The sequence below is a fragment of the Polypterus senegalus genome, chromosome 1 (assembly GCF_016835505.1).
Source record: "Polypterus senegalus isolate Bchr_013 chromosome 1, ASM1683550v1, whole genome shotgun sequence".
Taxonomy (NCBI): domain Eukaryota; kingdom Metazoa; phylum Chordata; class Cladistia; order Polypteriformes; family Polypteridae; genus Polypterus; species Polypterus senegalus.
Genome location: NC_053154.1, coordinates 173,762,384 through 173,786,896, shown reverse-complemented (window position 1 = coordinate 173,786,896; position 24,513 = coordinate 173,762,384). Strand labels below are relative to the sequence as shown.

At 37.2% G+C, this 24,513-nt stretch overlaps 1 protein-coding gene across 4 annotated transcripts in view; it reads left to right on the top strand.

Annotated features, from left to right (window-relative positions):
• LOC120535380 (zinc finger and BTB domain-containing protein 7B-like) overlaps window positions 1–24,513 on the top strand; it is a 78,326-nt gene that overhangs the window by 17,990 nt on the left and 35,823 nt on the right. Inside the window, exon 1 of one of the 4 annotated variants that reach the window (XM_039763210.1) lies at window positions 11,956–12,108. The exons of 2 other annotated variants lie outside the window; for them this stretch is intronic. The gene's annotated coding sequence lies outside the window, so the exon portion shown is untranslated. Of the gene's footprint in view, window positions 1–11,955; window positions 12,113–24,513 lie in introns of those variants that run through there. One more of the 4 variants, XM_039763196.1, reaches the window with a different exon arrangement.

The following is a 24,513-nucleotide window of genomic DNA, read 5'->3' as shown; positions in this document are numbered from 1 at the left end:
TGATTAACTTATAGGCTTCATTAAACATTATTGGAAATTTTAGAAACTGAGTAGTCTGAATGTTTCTTCATGGTAAAATCTATTTTAAAAATGCTTTGGAAAGTAATGCTGACATCACATTACGTGACTTTTTGCTGTGAATAATGTCAGATTTGCCTACAGCAGTTACTGATCTCGTCACTGCACCATATCAATTTGTACTGGTGACAAATTTGCGCTTGTGTCACATTTACCATCCAAGCGGCTACCTTCCAGAGCACTCGGGCTCGCCCCATTTTCTGACAGTAACATGCTGCCAGAGGTTTAACAGCTACTGTAAGTTCAGTAGCAATCTTGGACCTTTATTTCTTTTTTTCCATTCTGTTATGGTATGTAAAACACGAGACATCAGACAGCCAAGCTCCTGTTCCATTTGTGAGGTCCAAAGCCCCAGTGCTGCCTGACAGAGTTATGGCTATATGAAGGGTTAATAGATGCAGTAAGTTCGGCTGCAGTCTTGGCCTATTTTTTTTTTTTTCTTTTTTCCATTCTGTTTTGATACGTTAAACATGAAACATCACACAGATGAGCAGACAAACTTCTATTTGTGAGGTTCTAAACATGATGATTTTTCCATGTCACTGCACTATATACAGTACATTGTACTTCTGGGATGAACATTCATTGATTGTCAGCACATAGAACCTGACCTTGTTTGATTTTATCAGAGCAAGTTGCAGACTAGTGTACTAAATTGTTGGATTTGTCACATTAGTCGATCAGCTTCATGACAGTAAGTCGTCGACTACCTTTGTCTCTGTTAGATTATGTAAATGAAGCCTACAACTGAAAATCTCTGAAACCGTAGCATACTTTGACATAGGCTTAAGATGACCAGCCTTTAGGTCTGTAGTTGTACTCAAAATATATTAAATTTTAGGGATATATAAAAAATGCTCAGTATGGTTGAGTGGACAATTGGTTACGTGCAAATGTTATGTAGTCATTTTTGTTCTATATTCAGACTTGTTCTTCCTTGCTTTAGAGACATAGAAATCCAGAATCTGTCATCTTTATCATTAGCCTAGAGGCAAGGTTCAACAACAGAAGTGTGATACCAGTTCTTCACAGGGCACACTAGTGCTTGATCAGTACTAAACATTTGACTTCGGTATTGGTAAAAGCTTTCGGACCTCCGTGCTGGTAAATGGTTCTGAGGCAAATAAAGAATAATTCAAAACCCCCATCTTACTCCAGCCCTTCCCTGCTGCACAATAGTTCACCTCCTTGGTATGCAGTGCTTCCCTCTTGACAGTTAAAGCAGTAAATCGGGGGTCCCATGAAGTTCTAATCGTGTTAAAGTGTGTAGTCTTGTTTTTTCTAGTAAATTGGGTTCAGTTGAAAGGAAAGCTGACGTTTACTTCCAGTAAAGAAAATCCAGAAATGCTGGTACTGTACTGTTTTAAAATTTTGATTTTTCTGAACTTTTCCACTACTAGTATATTGTGCAACCGTATGGCACACCAACATAAGAACACAAGAACAATTTAGTGTTTACAATTCACACTGCATAAATACATTTTGGGAGGTGAGAATGAAACTATAATTTTGCTGGAAGAACAAGACCATCCAATGATCAAATAGCCCAATATTAAAGAAAATATAAAGTACACTGCAGACCAGTAATAATATTGCACTATCCTTTCAATATCATTTTTTGTCTACCAACAGTGAACATTGTGTCTTCTAAATGATTCTTCTAGGAGAATTTGCTTTTGATTCAAAGTTGCTGGATTTATTATTTTCTCTTGGCTACTCATGGACTTTTTTTTATTCTTGAGTCACTCCAAAGGAACTCTTGACACTGCAATTCAGTGTTGAATCAGTTTCTGTTCACTCCATTGTTCATTTCACGCTCAGAGTTGGGTGTGTGGGAGAATGCCATAAGAAGAGCATATGTCCCATACCAGATTTTAGGCTGTGTAGTACTCTGTTCTGTCACCCCAATCAGGATAAGCTACAACACTCCAATATTATGGAGAACAAAAAATGGGTTTCAAATATAGGTGAATGTCATTTTATAATTTTTCTCCAAAGGCATGGATGTTTGGTTAAATGTCCTCTGTAAACTGGCCTCAGTCCCATTTTCTTTAAATCACCTTAGCATTAAATTCCAAAAATCTCATATTGCCTTCCTTTACATGCTGTGCAGATTTAGTTTTTGAAAGTTTACCAGCTTTACTTTCTTCTTGACCTTTCCATTGCTCATTTCCTTACTGCAGTGTAGAGACCAGTGATGTAGCCTGTATTCCATATGACACCTTAATGTCGTACTGTATAATCTGACATCATTAGATATCCTTCATGACACTACAATCTAAGATTGTTCAAACAAAAACCACTAGCTACCTGTGATGTTTCAGAGTCGGGCCTTTTTACTAAATAAGCACACACAACTGGAAAAATAACCCTACAAATAACAAATGCTTAGCTTCTTGTGCTGTGAACTACAGTATATTACAATGTTTTAGACATAACACTGAGTGCAGGTTATCTACAAAGAAAGCGGTGTGTGAAATACTGACCTCTTTTTGTACCTGCCTTCTGCTGCTTTTGTTTCTCTCTCTCTCTCTCTCTTCTTTTTGTGTATCCCTGAACATGAGATTTTATGGTCCAGCATAAAAATTCAAAACTGACCAGACATCTCCACTTTTTGCTGCCCCCTTGAAATTTCACCCATAAATTTTGTGACTTACCTAATTCAGTTGCAGGATTATGGGATGCTAGAGTCCAATATCATTGAACACTAGGTATTAAATGACTAGTTTCCCATATGTGTTAACAAGTAGATTTATTAACAATCAACAGAACTGAAGACTAACATCTCCTAGTGATTATGTGTTCATGCCGAATACTAGACAAGTAGGCTATTTCATGGTTGCTACAGTACATCATGGTTGTCTACCTCTCTCTCTCTCTGTTGTTATTGGTATGTTTATACATTTTTATATGAATTGGACATGAAATATCTAAAATGGTCATTTTAAACCTGTTCTGAAATGTCAATGTGACTTTCTGACCTCTAACGTAATTGTCTCTTTAACCGTTGATACTGTTCTTTTGGTATTACAGGCATAACTTTTGAAAGGTTGTTGTTTATAGTCTGTGTCCTTGATTAACTGTAATTTTCTCATACATTTCAGATAAATAGTGCCTCTAAATTGATCCACTATGAGTGAGTATAACCTATGAAAGATTGATGTTCCATCTAAGGTTGATTCCTATCTTGTTCCTCGTGCTGCCAGAATAAGCTGTTGTTCACAGTTACCTTTGTTTTGTTACGGGAAAATGGTTCCAGGGATATGAACATAAGTAGGCAAAGAATCGGAGAGAAGAGGTCCAATACTTCTATTTTATTTACTTAATCAACTATAATAATCAAACACATATAATGCAGACATACAAAACAAAACAATACTTACAGACATATAAAAAGACATAGAGCCATCATCCCAGACCAGTAGACTGAGGGGGCCCGCTTGTCAGTCTTGTCAAAGGAACAACCCATTTTGCCTTTCATTTACCGGGCGGTGCGCGCTGTCCCCACGGTTGAGCCTCCAAAGAAACTGAGGGCAAAACCTTCCCTTATATACTAATTGAGCGTCCTTGCCCAAAGCGGCTTACGTGTAAGCAGTGTATACAGAAGTCATTAGTTTCAGCACACACACCTTTCCACGGGCGGTGTTGTTTTGCACTTGGTCCTGATGATGACGACACCTGGTACCAGGAGGCACGCAAAAATAAGAATTGCGTGGTGAAGCCCCTTGAAGTGAAAAACAAGTCAGCATGCCCCTTTATCCTGACGGAGACGGCGTCTGGTACCAAAAGGCACACAAAAATAGTGAAGCCCCTCGAAGTGAAAAACAAGTGAAAAACAAGTCAGCATAACCCTCTGGCCATATTCCCAGTACTTTTCCTTCTTGAAGCTGTTTTTTGCGCTGAGCGACCAACGCCCATCTGCTCTCTTGATCCCCCCCTCTCTTTAGAAAAATCCTTCCATTACAACCTTTTAGTAGATAGAACAGATTCCAAAATGCATGAATGGATTTTGATTTATTTTTGTGTTTCATCAGTTATAGTAGTTGATCTCATAGTCACACATTTTGAGCACACCATCTCTTAAAATTATTGTTCATCTTGTCTTTAACACTTAAGAAACTAAACTTTAAGAATTAGAGTGAATTTTTTGGGACTTGCTGACGGCTCCAATAAAATTCTTACAGAGTGGCTCAGGCTGCTGAGACAGAAAAAACTGCACAAGCACAGTGGATTGCAATTTGTTGCGCTATGAAAGTGAAACCCTTCCCCACACTTTCACACAGAACTGTATGCAGGATTGCAGAGCTCATGGGGTGAACCTTTTCAGTGTCATAAGCGCCCACATGCAAAGGGGAATTTTGCCCTGTGTCCTATTTTAGCAGCACATTCCAGTAAGTAGCTGTAGTGATTCATAGCAGTGACTCAGTCAATGGGGTCTCTAATTCAGTTTTGCTCCTAAAGATAAATGGGGCTGTTGATATTGCTCCACTCCCAGATCAAGCATGGTGTAAAACATCACAAATAGAGGTCTTAAACTGACACATTTCCCAAATAAGAACAAATTGCAGCACTACATACAAAGGGACCCCAAAAACAACTGCAAGAGCAGAAATGCTTCATCTTTATTGATAAGAATAAAATGATTCCATTTTTAACTCGCCTTACTTCAACAGTGCAGCCTTTTGTATAGACTGTTCAGTAAACAAAGCAGAAATGTAAGAAAGGCAGAGGTCCCATCCAAGAACTCTATTTAATATTGAAAGTTTTCCATTTTAATGCAAAAAGTGGAATAAAATAGAAGGTGTAATCCCTCTATATTGGCTTAAGAAAAGCTGTTCTTGATGACGACATAGCTGTGTTTTCTGGAGTATTGAATAGTTGACTGACACAAACTTCCTGTTTGGGATGTTTTTTTATGGTCTAGGGACTGTAAGAGGTTGAGCCAGGAGGGAACACATGTGATATTATTGAGCATCGGGTAGGAGTGGAAATGGTAAAGTCAGGGCAACCTTTGCTACCCCTGGCGCCCTCCTAAACTGGTCTGTGTAAGGCATTCACCATGCAGACATGTTTGAGAACATTTATTTTTAATGACTAATATTATTGTCTTACACGTTATTAATCCTTATTTTTAATTATTATATTTCATGAAATCTAGACCGTCTTACAGTTTGCACTGTACACCTAGCTGCATAAATTATTTTTTCCAATTTATAATCATACATGATGCTGTTGGATGCAAGAAGGTACTATTGTGACATTGTTCAAAGTTAGAAGTCATTATTGAGTTGCAATTTTTACACCTTGAGTTGCATTGTGACATAGTGGTTATTGTTCCTACCTGACAGATCTAGCATTCGGGTTTCAAATCCCACTCCTACAGTATATGCTGTTTTTTTTGTGTTTTTGTGTTTTTTCTCCAGGTACTCCAGTTATCTTTCCATGTCACAATGATGCGTTTTAAATTGTTAGTTGGCAATTATAAATTGGCACCATTTGACTGGGGTTAAGTGCATGTGTGAGTGTGGCCTCTGGTGGACTGGTATTCCTGATTTATGCTCAGTGATGCTGGGATAGGCTCCAGCCCCCTGTGACTTACACATCTATTATTCGCACACAAAAAAAAACCAAACACACACTAAAGAATAAAAAATAAATAAATAAATATATAAATGTACTTATATTCTTGAATCGAAGCAATCTATACTACAGTTAACACATATACAATATAAATAAATAAGTAAAATAAACAAAATTATTATTATTAATTACATCTCCCAAACCCAACATAAATAACTTGTGCACTAATCCAACAGTACTTATCACAATCATCTTATAAACTAGGGGGCTTCGCCCCCTGTTCACTTTGCTCATCAACCAAACACCCCCCAGCTGCTGCAACGTGCCAGTCACTTCACATCTCTGCCGCTCATGTATGTGTTTTTCACTTTCACCAATCAACAAATCTTTTATTTCTCGCGGATACAACTCTTCATTGGGAAGAAACACTACTATTCAATCTCTTTTTGCTGTTTTGAGACTTTTGATTTTTGGTACTTTAATTATCTCGAACCTGCTCTGCATGTGTATCACGCCACCGTTTTTGAATTCTTTACGACATTCAACTTTGTCATCTACTCTTCGTCTTTTATTTCTGGCCCTAGGCATGGTTAAATCTCTTGGTACAAAGTCTTGTCTTGTGGGGCTTGAAAGTATCTCTCTGAAAATGTCACATCTCGTCACATGCTACAAAAGTCCCATCTCATCACAGGATTTTTTTATCCATCCATCCATTATCCAACTCACTATATCCTAACTACAGGGTCACGGGTGCCTGCTGGAGCCAGTCCCAGCCAACACAGGGCGCAAGGCACGAAACAAACCCTGGGCAGGGCACCACAGGGCATGCACACACACACTCTATTCACAATTTAGAATCACCAATACACCTAACCTGCACGTCTTTGGACTGTGGGAGGAAACCGGAGTACCCGGAGGAAACCCACGCAGACACGAGGAGAACATGCAGACTCCACACAGGGAGGACCCGGGAAGCGAACCCGGATCTCCTAACTGCAAGTCATCAGCACTACCCACAGCGCCACTGTGCTGCCCCTTCAACAATATATTTCTCAAAAAGCATCAGCTTATCACAATAACAGCAAACAACACATATCACAATGCACCATACTTTTCATATTGCACAAAATATTGCTAACACAAATCACAGTACATAAACACCATCAACACGTAACAGAAACACCGAACCTCGTGAAGCCCCAGAATCAAACCAACACCAGTTCCAGAATCTTGATGTGCAAAACAATCTGCAAATAAATATGTACAAATGTTAAATGTAAAATCAAAAGGAAGAAATGTCATCCTGGATGAACGGTCCTGTAAGGAGAAATACTTATATATAGAAAAAAGGAAAAAATAAAGATGACCTTTAATATGAAGTCTTATCAGCCATCAGCTTCAATCTGTGTTTTTAATAACCTGAGTATCTTCCCGCAGATGCAAGTCCCTTCACCAACTACCAATGTATTCACACCAATCAATCAGTGTCTTGTACTACGTCATAGCAATCAGCACACTATCTTGCGGTACATCCAATTTGTTTGCGTTGTGCAAAATGTCTTCCTTTTCCAGTCTTCCTCACATTGTGAAGCCCACATTCTCGTTTAATGCAGATATGTTACACTGTTAACATTTCAGGTTTATAGTAAACATAACCTAATGTCAGAGGATCATGAATAAAGCAGTAAACTGCCATGAGTGAAATGTCTGTCCTTTACAGGTCATACTTATGCACATGTACATACAATACCTATTTATGTGTGGTCAATAGTTAATTTAACATGTTTCGAATATGCAAGAACATTGGAGTACTGAAGAGGATCCACACAAAAACCGAGCATGCAAAATTGACTCAAGAAGGAGCCTGGTCAGGAATTACATTCTATGCTTTTAAGCTTTGAGGTAATAGTTGTAATTGCAGTGCAAACTAGACCACCTACAAACAATATCTATCCATTATCTGACCTTTTTTGCCTTGCGCCTTCCCCCACCATAACTTATCGTCTATGGGGGAGGAGCGAAAGCTTTACATTTGTCAAAAATTTCAATCGCTGGTTTTCAATGGATCTCAATATTTTAGGGCCCCCAAGACCAAAAACATTGATATCTCAATGTTGATGTATCAGTCTGTGTGTGTGTGTGTGTGTGTCACAGCTTCCTGAGTATTGGTCTAGAGCTAAAACGGCTGGATGGAAAAATACCAAACTCGAAATTTCAGCCTATAATGACATGAGGATGTGCTAATTAGTTTTCAAGCCAAATCATGCAAAAGAAAGAGGCATTCTAGAGGAACATTCAAATACCGTAATTCTACAATTAATTATGAATTCTGAATTGTCAATTGCTATCGTAATTACCTATTTTATGATCAGAAAGATAAGCATCAGAGCGGTCAATAATTACTGAAATGTTATAAAATTGTTTGGGTGACTTGGTTCCCAGGGCGCAAAGCCTACTGAGGCTCACGTTCAAATTTTTTGATTATTCATAAACTCATGTTAGTATACAAGGATGCCATGTCATTTTGCAAAGCTCTCGTGCTCGCCAGCAACATCATGTATTTTGAAATTAATGCAGACACAGAAACTACATACAGACAGTGAACAGATATAAACTCTGTAGTAGACTGGCATTTGAAGATACTCTAGTTTTCTAACCACATCCCTTGTCTTGACAGATTATTTGGTAGTTCTAAATAGGCCCTATGCGGTAGTGTACATGAGTATGCCCTGTGATGGACTGGCACCTTGTCTGGGCTCAATTCCTACCTTGCATCTGCTACTGCAGGACTAGATTTTAGACCATGTGAACTTAAATTTGACTATGGATGTTTGACAGCGTTATTTTATCTTCAGTATGCACAAGCCAAATGATGTACTGTAGCAATGCTGATTATACACACCTCCACATACTAACACCTCTAGAGACTGTGCTGCTCTCGGTATGTGTAGATACAAAGCTTTTCAAGGCATACAGGATGTTGCTGGTCATGTCAATACCACCAAGAATGAATTCAGTAAGAAATTTACCTTTTGAGCTGACACAGTAGGAGTTCTCTTAGCAGCCACACTTGTATACCACAAAAATGGATAATAAAATCCCAATGGTTGGGAAAAAACAACGCCACTGAACAGTACAGTTTCGGTGCATAAAATGAAATGCTAAGCCAAAGAAAGGAATTTTATAATCTGGTCTTGGTGGACAGGATAGGAGCATTTTTAACAGTCATTTAATGATTTACTTCAGTTTTTAAAATCCTGTGTTCTGAGGAAAGCAACCTGGAAAGCAACCAGTTGCTAGGGCACTGAACAGCAACCTATGTGGTTTCTGATTTAATGCCTACCTCACACTTGCTCTGTAATATTCATTTAGTTGTTTAACTTGCCTGTTCAACTTTAAAAAGAAAAACATCTCTTCAGCAGAACTATGAATTTGCTTTTGAGGAGAACTTCGAGCATTGGAAAAACATTTATTAAAATTATTAAATGGGTTTTGAATCTTGGTAATGCAATAACTTTTGTGGTTGGTGTGGGCTCCAATGACGTGTATCCCTCTCCTTCCAAAACAGGTACTAAAGTCAATAAGTGTATTGGCCTCTTTCAGGGCGTTTTTTTTTTTTTTTAGGATATAGTAAACCCCCTTGATATACAGTGCAGTGCTGTGCACTACAATGTCTGCTTTTCGATGGCCACCATTTGTTACTGCCACAACAGATGTTATTGATTTCCTCTTATTTTGTACCCTGTTATATTCTGGCCCTCATTGAAGCATATTTTCCTTCCAATGAGATTGTTGCCTTCTATAATTCTCATATGGTATGCCCTTCTTCACCAGGGACTTGGTAAATATAGTTGAGCTTGTCTATCTTGCTGAGGTGGTATTTGCCTAGACATGGTTGTCTACTTAATTTAACTATTTCTGTTGAGAGTATTACGTGAGGGTGTGGACTTAAGGATAGAATCTCCTCTGTTTAAGCCAATGTTCATCCTTCTCTCTCTCTCTCATAATAATGTTCATAAACACATAGGTTCTGAATTCAGTTGTGGTAGACTGTTGTTCATGTCGTATGCATTTATGCTTCTCAGGCTTCTTTTTTAAATATATGTATTTTTTTTATCATTTGCTACAATTTCGGTTCATCTGAATTTTTTTGTAGTTTTGGGAAGATCATGTGAATCACTCAATGTTGTGTGTCATTTACTTATTTCGGTCATTCCAGCAAAAGCTCTTGCTTGGCTCTCTAAAGAAAGTGGTGCACTTTGGAAGGCCTCTAAAATATTTGAATTGTGGATGTTATTGCCAGGAACACCACTGGGCTTTCTATTTGTTGGCTTTTACAGGACCGTCAGTCTCTTTTTTTGCAAAACAGGCTCGTCACTAACAGGTGGGGCTCTGTTTCAGCTCTCAAGGGCAGGGTTTGCATTGTGACATGTACCTTAGGCTCGGTTCTTCAAGGTGGGGTTGGCTGTGTCATTTTTTCCTCACTTTTTAATACTGGTTTGCATTTCTTTAGTGGTTTTTCGTATCGGATGAGTGAGACTAATTCATTTAGGTGTGTGATTTTCACAGGCTGTACTGGTTTCCCTGATGATTAAAGCAGCCATATTTCTAACAAGCAGAAATGTATGGCCTAAATCAGACACATTTCTGTCAAATGAGATGCAAGTATATTTGTTGTATGAAGTACTGTAGAAGTACTTAGTACGTATGCTGCCACAAGTTGTTAAGGTATGTATTATGATAAATTTGAGTTTTGTCTAACTGTGATAAGCTCTGTTTCCTGAGCAGCCATACTTTCTAGTCTACTAAAGCAGTGGGCACTTAGCCCTTTGTCCTGTGCTGTCACTCTATGAGAGATTCATTTACCTACAGATTTCTGCCATCACCACACCATTTGTTCCAAATCTTCCTGCACAGACTTCAATGAAGCTGTGATTTTCCTTTAAGATTACAGCATCTTTGAAACTGAACACATCAAAGTTAACTCTGTTTACATTATTTTTCTAAGAATAGTGTTGTTTGTTTGCATTTTCATTGAGATTTTTCCATTCTACTCTAGAGACTTTCTGCTTTATGTTATATTTAGTGCTTTATATTTATTTACTTGAATCATTAGAAATGAACCACATTTTACAACTCTCTTCTTAGATCATTCAGGATTACTCATGATCAGATATTTCTTCCTGTTAATTAATGATTCAAAGCCATTTGTCTCAGTTGTTAGTACTGAAGTATTATAACTGCAAGGACTTGTTCTTCCTGTATCCTTATGTGTTTCACCTCACATCTCAAACCTGACAATATTTTGTTAATTATCTGGACTTAACTGGTAAGTTAGGAAGGGCTGTGAATGTTTGCATGAGTGCATACTATGATGGATTAACTTCCAATATGCAGCTGATTATTACTTTGCTCCCAATTCCACCAAGTCAGGCTTTTGCTTTCTCTTGCCCTAATGAAATAAGGATAAATTGGTACAACTTAGATGAACGAGCATATTATATAGCACCTTGCAGACAGTGGCTAGTTGGATTGATATATTGATGATGATACACGAAATCCATTTCTGGACTCTTGTAGCTGCTATTTTGTGTTAAGAATACAAATATGCAATTGCTATAAATTGAAAATTAATATGTTTTTCATCCTTATATGGATTTTTAAGACTTGCTTTTTTTCCTGAACATGACTGTACTTTATAATGTTCAGCCATATTCCCGGTGTTCCTGGGACAGACTTTGGACCACATGACCAAAATGTGGATTGAGCAGACTTGATAATGAATAGATGAACCTGTTGAAGGATTGTGAACAACAGTTTTCTTTTTCAACTTTGTTATATTGCCTATGGTCTGCCCTATTTTTAAGATTCAAACCTTTCTCAATTTTAATTATGATATAATAAGGTGGTATGGGAATGCATAACAGCATCATTTTCTGCTTTAACAGCTCAACATACACCCTAGACTTAACTTCTGGCTACAAGTATAGTAGATAACATGCTCTGTTTGAGGTGACTATCATTAAAGGTGCTTCAGTTTCTCTCCTAATTACCCAACTACAATGCAGCCTTTTATTAATTAAGTTGTTACTGTCAAAATTACTGTGGTGCATTTTTATTTTTTTTTAATTCGGATCACACCTTTGATCAGAACAGAACATTCCCCTTCCCCTCCACAGAACGGTTAATTCCGAGCACCACAAGAGAGCAGGATGGGTAACTCTGTGACCTGAGGTGTGGGTGTTGACTTTGAAAGCTCACTGTCTTTGTGAGGTGGGAACAACTTGAATTACTGACAGCGTACTGCTCAGACTTAAACTTCAGCTTACGGCACCACTGGAGGGAAACGCGCCCCATTCAGTGCTGTTACTAAGAGCCAAGCAGACAGCTTTCTTCACAGCAGTGAGCCAAGAAGGCAGTTTAAGGGACAACCCAGCCTTCAACACAAAGGCAGGTAAGGATACCTGGAGACGTACACATCTTGAGCATGTGCATTTCCCAACTTGACAAGGGCTCTAAGGTCCTGATTTAATTTAAACAATTTAAGAATTTATGCGCTTTCCACATCTAGTAATGTGGATTGGTTTTAATATTTTCAGTTTTATGTTGTGCATGGTTTCGTTTTCAAAGGTTTTTAGTGTCTTGAGTGTTGCTGCTTTACTCAGTGTTTTTGGGGATTAGCAAAAGCTGTTTTCCCTGCATCAGGGTGTGTTTTTGTATATGAGTCTGTGAAACTGAGGTTTTAGCCCCAAGCACTTTGACAGACGCCAGACAAGGTTTTTAATCGTTCGGGCTCTAGTCTCGAACAGGGCAGTGGTTACTGCTGAGATCATTTTCTGGGAAGACGTCTCTGTTTGTGCCTTTCTAATTACTAGTCTGCTTTGCTTTTCTTGTGAGGGTACTCTAAGGGCAGTTTTGCTGTCCTGTTTTGATTCATGTCAGAAAATGTACCTGGTAATAATACTGTGCCAGCCAGCCTGCCATGCAAGTGTGGGGAAGGAAGGCTGTTTTTAAGGAGTGTTTTTGCAACTATCTAAATCTTTTAATAACTTTGGACAGCAAATATGGCAAAGTCATTCTGCTTTCTCCCCTCTCATCTTTGCTACGTAGCTGGTATTAGAAAGCACCTTACATCTAGTAGCCATTTTTTCCTTGGAGGCATTGTATAATTATTCTCTCATCTATTGGTCCCACTAAATTAACCAGTATAGTTGGTGAACCCTGGGCAAATATTGCATTTAACATGCATACTTAAGCAATTCTTCCTCTTCTTCTTTTTTTTTTTTTTTTTTATCCCGGAAGTTCAGCATTTATCAATAAACTTTCAGAATTTCGCAGGATGTTTAACCACGTCACACTGAAGTCTTCCGTCAATAACTGGTGCAGCTTACAAAATGTTTCTACGCAATGGACTTTACATTAAAGAGGCAATGCTGCCTTAATATGTAGGCACAGTGGCCATTCATTCATTTTCAAACCTTTAATTTAGTGTTGTTGGGTACTGGAGCATGACATAGGGCAAGAAATAGCCCTAAATGTATGTTGTGCAAGTTTAGTATGCTTACAGTATTACCTTGATAATCTGTGTTTATGTATGTAAATAGTGCAAGGTTTTGTACTTGTTATATGTGTAAGCGTTCTGAAACTTGTTTCATGATGTGTAAAATAAATATATATTCTCACATATTAAGAGTGACACAATTTTCCCTCTATTTCTGAAGTCCATGTTTTTTATGTAGGCTTTCATTTTTAATTTGAACATGTTTCACATATTTGAAAGTTACGTTATTCTATAAATTATGTTAAGCCAAGATTATAGTCAGCTGTTTTCAGTCATAGCATCCAGCTAAGACCAAGCCCAGGCGTTAATGGAGATTGTGCAGCATAATCAGCAGATGGCTAGTTCACAACCAAATACTAGACAGGTAACTTGAAAACATTTTTTACGAAATCGAATCAGCTCTCCATTTCCTGGACCCTCTGTTTGCATTGTAGTAATGTACAGTCTACCCCAGAAATATTGAGTTGTAGGCAGGATCAGTCCTGAACAGGTTTCAAGGTTTCATGGTTATGTGACATCTGTGTTAGACTAGTAATGTTTAGACTATCTATACTGTAATTAGTTGTATATTTGTTAAACACTGATCTGTAGTTTAACTTTGATCTAATATTATTAATTTAGTACTGCATTTTATTTTTAATACTGTATAAATTATATACATTTTGGGTGGCACAACAACCCAGTGGGCAGCTCCTTTGCCAAATGGAGCAGATGTCCTGAGTTCAATTCTGTTCTTGGGCATTCTCCATGTTCTTATGTCCCTGCCTGGAATCTCTTCAGGTACATTCTGAAAGACAGCAGGTTAGATTGACCCGCGGTTCCAAATTGGATCATCAGTTATTGGGAATATGGGGGCATGAATGGGCTCTTTGATAGACTGGCGTCCTGTCTAGGTTTGTTTCCTGCCTTGCTTCCAGTGCTACAGGAACTTGGTCCAGCTCCTGTGGTCCTCAATTGGAATAAGAATGTTCTTTTAATGACTTGAACACATTTTTTGGTAATTTATTCTCTTACCCAGAAATGGAGCTGCTTGGTATCTTTAACAGGGCAAAATATATATTTTAATGCTACTGAGGGAAAAGTTTTTCACTGCGCCTTTTAGTTTTCTGGGTATACTTCCCAGTATAGTATTAACAAAAAGAAAATTATTTGTGGAATTTATTTTGTCTGAATTTATTCAAATGCTACAGTTTTCTCCAGCAATTCATTTATGTGCATTTTAGCGTACCTGTAGGCTACAAATAAGATTTGGTATGAGTACGAGTGCCCAGTGACGTGTGCTGACATGCTATCCAGCGTTGGCATGACACCTGTTGCGTCCAGTGTAGTGTCTTATCTTTTTGTGACCTTGCAGTGGAAACAGCTGGACAAGATTACAGAAAACAAAGTACAGTACAATACAGTATGATGCACTTCCATGCTAAATTTCTTCAGATTAATTGAATACCACATGAGCATGAGCTACCAATCTACTGGATAATAGCCCAAATTCCAAAATGAAAGGTTCCATTACTGTAGAGTATGGTTTGTCACTACTTGCATGTTAAGGAAATAATGGACATAGTTATAGCCCTGTTTCATTACTTACAAGGTGCATCAGAATACCATTTTTATGCGCCAAGATTTATCTGTGTTACATATTGTCTTGGCTTGATATGAATTCAAGCCTTTTTCTTTTCTAGTAACTTAATAAATGCTAAAATTATAAGTTATGGTTTAACAATTCCCAAGGACAAAGGCAGTGCAAGATTTTACTTTAAAGTAAAAAACACACCACATACTTTTCTTTAGAACTGCGCAAAGGTTATCATCATTTAGCTGAGTGATCAGCCACTTCAACACTGGCATCAAGAAGTTCTTGCCAATGATAGATCATTGCTTGGAGTGTCCTAAGTTAAATAATATAAAAGCTGGAAGGAAAAGGAATAATCCGTTCTCAAACTCAAGGTCATTACACATAGCATTTATAGTTTTGTAATTTTTTATTAATGAATTGACAATAACATGATAAATTGAAAAATAATAACAACAATGACCTATGCTGAATGAATACAGGCAAGAAATGTATTGGCAGAAAGGAAATGTTTTGAAAGAAAATAGAGAAAAGCAATCGCCGATGAAACTGAGGTAAAAAATTAGAAAGTATAGGGGCACTGAATGACCTGCCAATTGCCATAGATAGTTTGGTCTGAGAACCAATAGCAGTCCATTGCTAGCAGACCAAAGTACACATGGAGGGTTTTAAGTATGTACAAGCTGAATAAAGTAAATAGAGGCTAGACCACGTAAAATGTTGAAAGTGGTAAGGTGATGATTTTGTATTTTATACTTCAAAAGATTGGTAACCAATCTAAGTCATAAAGAACAGAAGTGATATTCTCTGTATGCTTAAAGTAAGAACTCTTGAGTTTTGAATAGATTGTAATATATTGAATGTTTTTGCTGGGAGACTAGTGAAAAGGGACTTCCACTAATTGAGTAAGAAAGTAATGAACCTGAACCAGCTAGAAACAAAAACCTCTCATTGAAGCTTAGATTTTGGTGCTATATTTTATTTGTACAGATTTCTGGGGAATCTAAACACAAATAAAGGGTACCAAATAAAATCTGATGGCTGAGACCCTACTGTTCTATGTTTGTCCTACACTGAAAAGAGAAACACAGGATGAAGATGACATTTTGCGTAAAATGTGACAGAGGGGATATACAGCTTTGTGGAAATTATGACTAAGAGGGACTCCCCATTCTTCTTCCACACTGGATTGAGGAAAATATGATTGAGGGATGGAGACAAAACTGCTAATTGAGCAAAAAAGCTCAAAGGGACACAGTTTTTAATTTTTTTAAGGTGGTTGGAAGAAGAAGCAAGTTAGCTGTTCTTTCTTCTCCAGAGTGGGGTAAGCAGCTAAGCCTTTATGCCCTTGGTCAAATGAAGGTGTGACAGTGTTTGCTGAACAGGTGAGGTTTGGATTGTTGTGAGGAGGGATTGATCTTTTGGACATAAATAATCTGGGCCCACTCATTTAAGCCACATTTTGTCTACTTGTCTGGTTGCTTTTCTTTGAGGATTCAACATTAAATTTGGCTTCTGTTTCCATGTGCCTTCCTGCCTTTAGTCCATGAAAGTTTACTCTGTAATACAGACCATCAGGTGTTGTACAAAAGGTGGGCGGTTCTTTGCTTTTCCATTGTCCTGAGCCTGTGTTTCAGGTTTTCATGTGAGGGCGTGGATCTGCGGGCACCCTGCCCAGAACACATCGTCACTAATCCGGATAAGTGTTTAATAGCCATCAGCATGGGTGGAACTGATGCCAAGCTTGCTTGTGCTGTGCTGTGAGTACAGATAGAGCTAAGTCACCTACATATGTCTTGAGTTATAATCTCTTATCTTATGACTCTAAAGCATGGGGGCACTTAAGTAAAGAGGGACTGGAGACGTGTTCACTGACAATGCAAATTTCCTAAGAATAAGTGATAACCAATCATGCATTGCACAATTAAACCATTACATTGCACCCACAGTGACACTTTGGTCACTTCTTCAGTTCAGTTCGATAGACCGCACAATTAAAGTGTTGAATTTAACAATTTTTAGCTCCCAAACAATAAGTTTATACACCTTACCTTGTGAATTCATTAATTCACTTCTTTGTTTTACAGTACTCCTGTTTCAGATTTTTGTTATTGGAAGTTGTTTGCAACCAATAATTTATATTCTTTTAAAATACATCATTCCACTGTAAACGTTTCACATCTATCAATCTTATTTATTCTGTGGACAAAAAAGGATGCATATCCACCAGTATTGTCTTTGAGATGTCTGTTTCTTGAAATAGGCTTGATGGAACGAGGAAAAGGGCTTTCACCCCACGTGTTATTTCCAAAGTGACTACTTGTAATTCCGCTTGTTGTGGTAAGGATCAAGGTGACATCACTTCCCGTAACCGTTGTCGGTTTGTGATGTTCCCCAGCGCCTCCTGCTTCGGCAAGCTATTTGTCTGAAAGAATGGAAAAAAATGTTCGTGTTGCAGGAAAAACGAATGATTGCCTTTTTAGGGTGCTGGTTACAGTTTCCATACCACAACCTTGTGATTTAACATGTTGTTGTTTTCACTTAGCTCAACATTCAGGTTGCGGGACAGTGTTTTGGATGTGAATGATTGCAGCCTTTGATTTGCAGTTATTTGTTTTCATTTAATTTTTCTTCATCATGATTATTCTTCAGCGGGTTAGAAAATGGATGGATGGATGATTATTCTTTGAGGTCACACCCTATGAAAGGGCACCATGTGAACTGAACCTCCTTTCTTAGTTTTTTTGTTAGACGTTTCCCCAATGAAAATGTGGATTTGATAAAGACCTTCACCTGTAAGCCAAAGTAGCGGTTACTGATGTTTGTGTGAGCACCATTGTCTCTGTGTATGCGTGCTTTTTTTCATCATCCAGACGTGCTTTTTTAAATGATGCCAGTGAGATAAGTTGTAACTGTGGTGAGAAGCATGCATCTGTGCTTGCTTTTGTCTGATCCTCTGCACAGCAAATTTATAATCACTCTTGATTAACTCTGTTTCTTAGATGCCAAGAAAGGTGTGCTTGTGGATGCAAATACCACCACACTGGGCCCAGATTAATCGCTTAATTTAAGTGTGATGTCACTCATCTTATTACCCAGAATATCATGAAGAAATTTTGCACAAATCTCTGAACTGTTTAATATTCACTGTTGTCTAGCTTATTTATGACTATTTGCCAAAAGTGTTCAGATTTGCTTGCTATTTGATTTGAGCATAGGCTACCCAGTGGATTGGTATTTAATTATCAGTCCACCCACCCATTTTCTATAGCCCTTTTTCCATTTAAAGGTTCCATAATAGAGAATACTGGCTAAAAAATTGTTAGGTGAAACGGTGGATAATTGGGTTTGTTTTCCTTTACTAATCAAAAACAGTCCACTCTCCAACCAGTGTCATCTTCAAGGCCTAAATGGGTAACCAAGACCAAACAATATTATTTCTTAAGGCCAGCCTGTGGCATACATGATATACACACTAGTCTTGGAAGCATCTCTGCAGTGGAGGCATTTGGTTACAGAATCAGTTTGTTACATGAGCAGTTTTTTGCATTTGTCTAACACACATAAACTTGGAGGAAATACTCAATTGGAGTTTCAGCCCCTAGGAGGGATGGCCCATTTTGACACTGAAATGTTGAGAAGCATCTCTTCTCCATTTCTTTACCAGAGCTTTAAAGCCAGCAGTCACAGTGCAACATGTTGTAAGGGTCATCTAGGCAGATAGCTTAATAGGAGCCAGAATTGTTATCTCCATTAAATAATACTCAGTATATCTGGTTGAGCATGATTAATAATGAAGGCAATACACAGATGTGCTGTGTCATTTATTTATTTATTAATGTAGACAAAAAAAAATAATTGTATCGCATTCCACATTAAATCACCAGGATAGTGAAGAGTAATAAGCTAATGTAAATGCTTATTCTTAACATAAGAACAATAACACATTTAAGGAACTATTTTGGGATTGTCCATAAACCAGTTTTGGGATTTCTGTCTCAGTAGTTAATTATGGACATCTTCTGGTATGAGAAATATCATACATCCTCTATTGAATATTCTTTCTGATTACCTACTGATTTTAGACAAATCCTATATGACAATCTGTTGATTCGGCCAAGTTAAAGACAACATGAGTCCACTGTGGTGAACTAATGAACCTAGATTGATTAGAAAAACTAAAATAAGAAGATGCTTTAAAACACATTTTCCTTGAAAAAGAACAGTAAAGTTCTTGAAACTGATTATTATTATTAAGTTATTAAATAATTAAAAGCTTTTGTTCACTTTTCAAAACTTACTGGATCAGTTTTTTTTGTAGGGGCCACTCAGCAGTTCCTTGTGACTTTCATGCTACTTGCAGCCTGCAGACACTAGGGTCGCGTGTCTCACTTGGTTTCTGTGGTTTAAATTTGTTTTTTTTGAAAATGCCTCCCCAGTGGCTTTGCAGCATGTGTGCACACCTGTTTGTGGTAACTTGCATTTACCTGAGCGCTATCCATTTACCAGTGGCTCGCACCACAGGATGCTTGAAAAGTCTGACCCAAATGAAATAAGAAAGGAATGGTTTTCATTTTCTTTGAGGACTGCATTAGGTAATATTTTGCACAGTTCACTACCTAAAATCTGATGTGTGCCAGTCCTAAGTGAAAATTATAATTTCTTTAAAAAAGTACTTTAAAATATTCCTCTTTTGTGTAAGATGTTTACATTTTCAAAACATTATGATTGCTAGAATCAAAAATACAAACGTTTGCTCACCGAAAGTAGACAAAAAAATAATTTAAAAAGAAACAAAGTACACTCAGTATCAAACAGGAACAAGTAGCATGGAAATGCAGACTGTACAGAAATGACAGTGATAGATACAGATATTATTGAGAGATGCTGAATAAAACTGGACACTAATCTAAATTTTGCTATAGAAATTGCTCAGTCAAGCCACATAAAACAACCATGTAAAAAAAGTTCTTTACCAACAAATTGGTAATTTACTGTTCATTATTCAGCTAAAAAAATGTTTGAAGAAGGCAGTTCAGCAAAACATCTTAGCTGTAGCTGCTTAGCTTTTGTTTTTATTTTACTAAGTTTTAAATGAAAAAAATCAAGCATAGATGATAACTTTTCACACACAGGCAGTCAACTGAAGAATTTAATCCATCCATTTTCCTAAATAACTTTTTCCTAGAAAAGGTCTCAAGGATCTGACTAAATTAAATAGAAAATAAACCATAGCCGTTAAGACTGTGTTTTTATGAATCATAAGGAAACTGTATTAACAATGGGTAGATCACTCACTTCTAATTTACTATGCTGTATTACAGGGGTCCCATACTTTGTTCCTATAGGGAAACAATGATTTCAGGTGTTTGCTGCAACCAGTTTTATAATTTAAAACAAATTCTTGCTTCTTATGTTTAATTGTAGTGTAAGGCTTGGCAGTGTATGCACTCTAATGCATCAAACATTTCAGAAAATTACTTTTTTGGACTTGTAGGGGCTTAGTTCTTGTTGTTAAATGGCAGCTGCTTAGGAAAAAAATAAGCAATTCAGATTTTAGAATCTTGAAACAAGTTATTTTTAAAATCAAGGAAACAAAGTAGATTCCTTTAGCAGTGATAATTTGCTACTAATTAAGAAAGTGGCTTGAATAAAAACCTGCAGCCACTACAGCTCTCCAGGAACAATGCTTGAGATTCTTGCTCTATACAACTATTTTTTTTAACCATTTAATAATATAATAATTCATTTTAATTTTTGATTCTCTGATAGCCCAAAGTAAAAGATCATGGTTGAACATGAACAGGAGTTTAAAAGTTTATTTTTTTTTTTAAGTAATACATTGACTTGATGCAGAGTCAAAGAATATATGGCCATTTCATAATTTTTTGTTGTTTTGTTTACTTAGTTTCAACTTATTTCTTCCGTTTGATTGATTTGCTAAGCCAAGTATTTTTTTGAGTCAGGTGTCAATTGTATTATTCCTCCTCACAAAAAATTTTGGTTTAGAGTTTGTGCCTTACAAAAGCAAGCAAGCATTTTATGGAAAACATGGACATAAGTGATCATATACAATTTCGAACTTGGTGACCTAAAAGAGCTCAGATCTGACTAACCCAACTCAGCAAGCAGGGGAAGGTTTTTACTGAGAACTAAGGTAAGTAAACATGACATTCAGAAGTTTGAAAAGAATCTGGAAAGGAAAAAAAAGAAAATGAAACCACTGCATGTGTGAAATGTGTGCTAATCCTCATCTCTGCTTTTCAAAGAAAAGACTTCATAGTTCATGTTATAGAAGACAACTGCTGTGTCTGGCTTCAAGTTTTGTCAGCTCTGAATTTGTAGAACACTTTTAACGGCAATCTTAAGCAATGAAGTTTATTTATGCTCATTATATTATCAGCCATAAATGTTCAACAGTTTGTAGTCTTAAGACATCAACAAAATTGCATCACCTCACCATGTATTTAAATTCAGTTTTAAAATGACAATCTGAAAACAATGCCTACTGGTATGTATGTACAGGAAAGTCTAGAGAAAATGTTTACATTTTATGTGTTTGTATTTTAACATAAAAGGCTTATAGGGAGTCAAAGCATTAGCACAGAATGTAGTGATTGTGCCTCATTCCACAATTTAATTTTAGACTTTCGTGCCTTGTGTTTAATTGTGCATGTATATTTGTTTCCGTGTTCTTTTTGTTTTCTCTGGTGATCCTATCTTCATAATACAACACAAAGACATACTGTGTACTGTAATCCGTTTTCTGCTTTGTCCTACTATGTAACAGAAGGTTTGAAAACAAATGGTTAGAGGTTAGTTAAATGAAACCATGAAATGTGGAAGTAAATCATGCACAATTTCTTTTCAAATTCAGCTTGGTCAATATTTGCATTATTATGATTTTTAATAACTGTGCACATCACTACGACATAGTGTACTTGTTGTTTTATTTATGTATGGTTTGTTGTCTTCAAAAATGGAATGAAGATTTAGATATAAGATTTCTTTTAAGAGGTCTTAAAAAATTAATCTAGGATATTGTTTACATTGTATGCATTTTCTATCATTTTTTTATTTTATACCTCCAGAAAAATCTAGTAAATAAAAATCATTGTTACAGACAGAATTTTAGATATCATCCAAAAGAAAATAAGGTCCATACAACCTTTTTCATTTTTGGAAGGACAATGTCAGCTTCAATTTTGGTACTGGCCAAATATGCTATTCCTCATTTGTACTGATTGAAAGTGATGCTTGGATGCTTTGTTACATTTATGGATAATAAATATATTTATTCATGGTTTCTAATTGATATAAAGATTTGGATAAACCTCTTCAGATAAATTTAGCAGTCAGGCTGACTTAAAAGTGATAACTGACTGCAATAATGGACTCACACCTAATGCAATGAAAACTGTGTGCGCTTGTAAACATGCTCTTGAAGAAATATATACAAAATATTAAACAGATAATTGAAGTTTTTAATTAATTCCAAATACAAGTCTTTGAGGAAACATTGATACATCCCTTTGGTATTACTTCAAAAACTCAGACAAAAAACCTAGTCTGCTAAAGATGCTCATGGCAAGGTATTTTAAGATGTGATATTAAATTGTGAGGCTCTCTTCACATTTAACAATGGAAAGAATATTGAAATTAACCAGAAAGTATTAACTTTAGAAGGTATATTATGATCACCTACCTAAAGTCTTTTGAATTTAATATTGGTTGCCTTATGGATCAATGGTAAAGTAGAAATATGTTTTTCCTCTGGAACAGCTAACACCTCAGACCTCTTCACATGAGGCCTTGCAGAATGGGTTAAACACAAGTCTGTCCACTAATCTATAGAAACCTGGAGCTGTTATCTACTGGCTGGGGAATCAGCATGTGTTGCAGCCTTTGTGAGTATGCTGCTATTGTAGTACCCTAAAAAGTGCACATAGGACCATCTAAGTGAGACTGAGTTGAATGTAGGGTTTTATTTCTGGCGATTTAAAAGGGAAACAAATGGGGGAAGTCATTAGGAAATTTGTCAGATACCTGCCTTTTATTTGCAAAATGAAGGTTGTATTTTTTCCTGCACAGTTGCACATTGATGCAACCAAGTATTTCCTTCTCTTTGACAGAGAGATAACTGGTAATATTCTTAAAGAAAAACATACGCACACAACGGCTAAAGTTCATGCTTCCGTTATCAAGATCTTGTTTGACTGTTGTGTTGAATCAAACTAGTAGGTTGCCAGGATCGGAAGCTACATTTTAACAATTATTTCAGTAGGTTAAAAATTATAAATTTTGAGGAAATGTTGCGTGGCAATTCTATGCATGTGGCACTTCGCATGTTTTACAGTTTGTCTTTTGAGTGGGTGACTGCTTCAATATAGATTCAGAATGACTTGGATCTCTTCACTCACAGTCATCTAACATAATAAAAGCAGTTTGTTTTGACCTCATAGTGACTGCTGTTACAAGAAGTTCATATTACAAAAGGATTGTCAAGTTTCTGATTTGACTTCACTTTCCAAAAAAAAATCTAGATTTTAACCAAAACAAAAGAGGCAAATCATATTTAATATGTATTAATAATGGCTTGTACTTTACTTGCATATGAAGGCTAATACTTTAGTCTTTTTGAAGTCTGCATAACCACATAAAGCACATAAAACAGATGTCAACTTTACATTATAAATGGAAAAATGTAATAATAAAGTGGAATATACACTCACCTAAAGGATTATTAGGAAAACCATACTAATACAGTGTTTGACCCCCTTTCGCCTTCAGAACTGCCTTAATTCTATGTGGCATTGATTCAACAAGGTGCTGAAAGCATTCTTTAGAAAAGTTGGCCCATATTGATAGGATAGCATCTTGCAGTTGATGGAGATTTGTGGGATACACATCCAGGGCACGAAGCTCCCGTTCCACCACATCTCAAAGATGCTCTATTGGATTGAGATCTGGTGACTGTGGGGGCCATTTTAGTACAGTGAACTCATTGTCATGTTCAAGAAACCAATTTGAAATGATTCGTGCTTTGTGACTTGGTGCATTATCTTGCTGGAAGTAGCCATCAGAGGATGGGTACATGGTGGTCATGAAGGGATGGACATGGTCAGAAACAATGCTCAGGTAGCCCGTGGCATTTAAATGATGCCCAATTGGCACTAAGGGGCCTAAAATGTGCCAAGAAAACATCCCCCACACCATTACACCACCACCACCAGCCTGCACAGTGGTAACAAGGCATGATGGATCCATGTTCTCATTCTGTTTACGCCAAATTCTGACTCTACCATTTGAATGTCTCAGCAGAAATCGAGACTCATCAGACCAGGCAACATTTTTCCAGTCTTCAACTGTCCAATTTTGGTGAGCTCGTGCAAATTGTAGCCTCTTTTTCCTATTTGTAGTGGAGATGAGTGGTACCCGGTGGGGTCTTCTGCTGTTGTAGCCCATCCGCCTCAAGGTCATGCGTGTTGTGGCTTCACAAATGCTTTGCTGCATACCTCGGTTGTAACGAGTGGTTATTTCAGTCAAAGTTGCTCTTCTATCAGCTTGAATCAGTCGGCCCATTCTCCTCTGACCTCTAGCATCAACAAGGCATTTTCGCCCACAGGACTGCCGCATACTGGATGTTTTTCCCTTTTCACACCATTCTTTGTAAACCCTAGAAATGGTTGTGCGTGAAAATCCCAGTAACTGAGCAGATTGT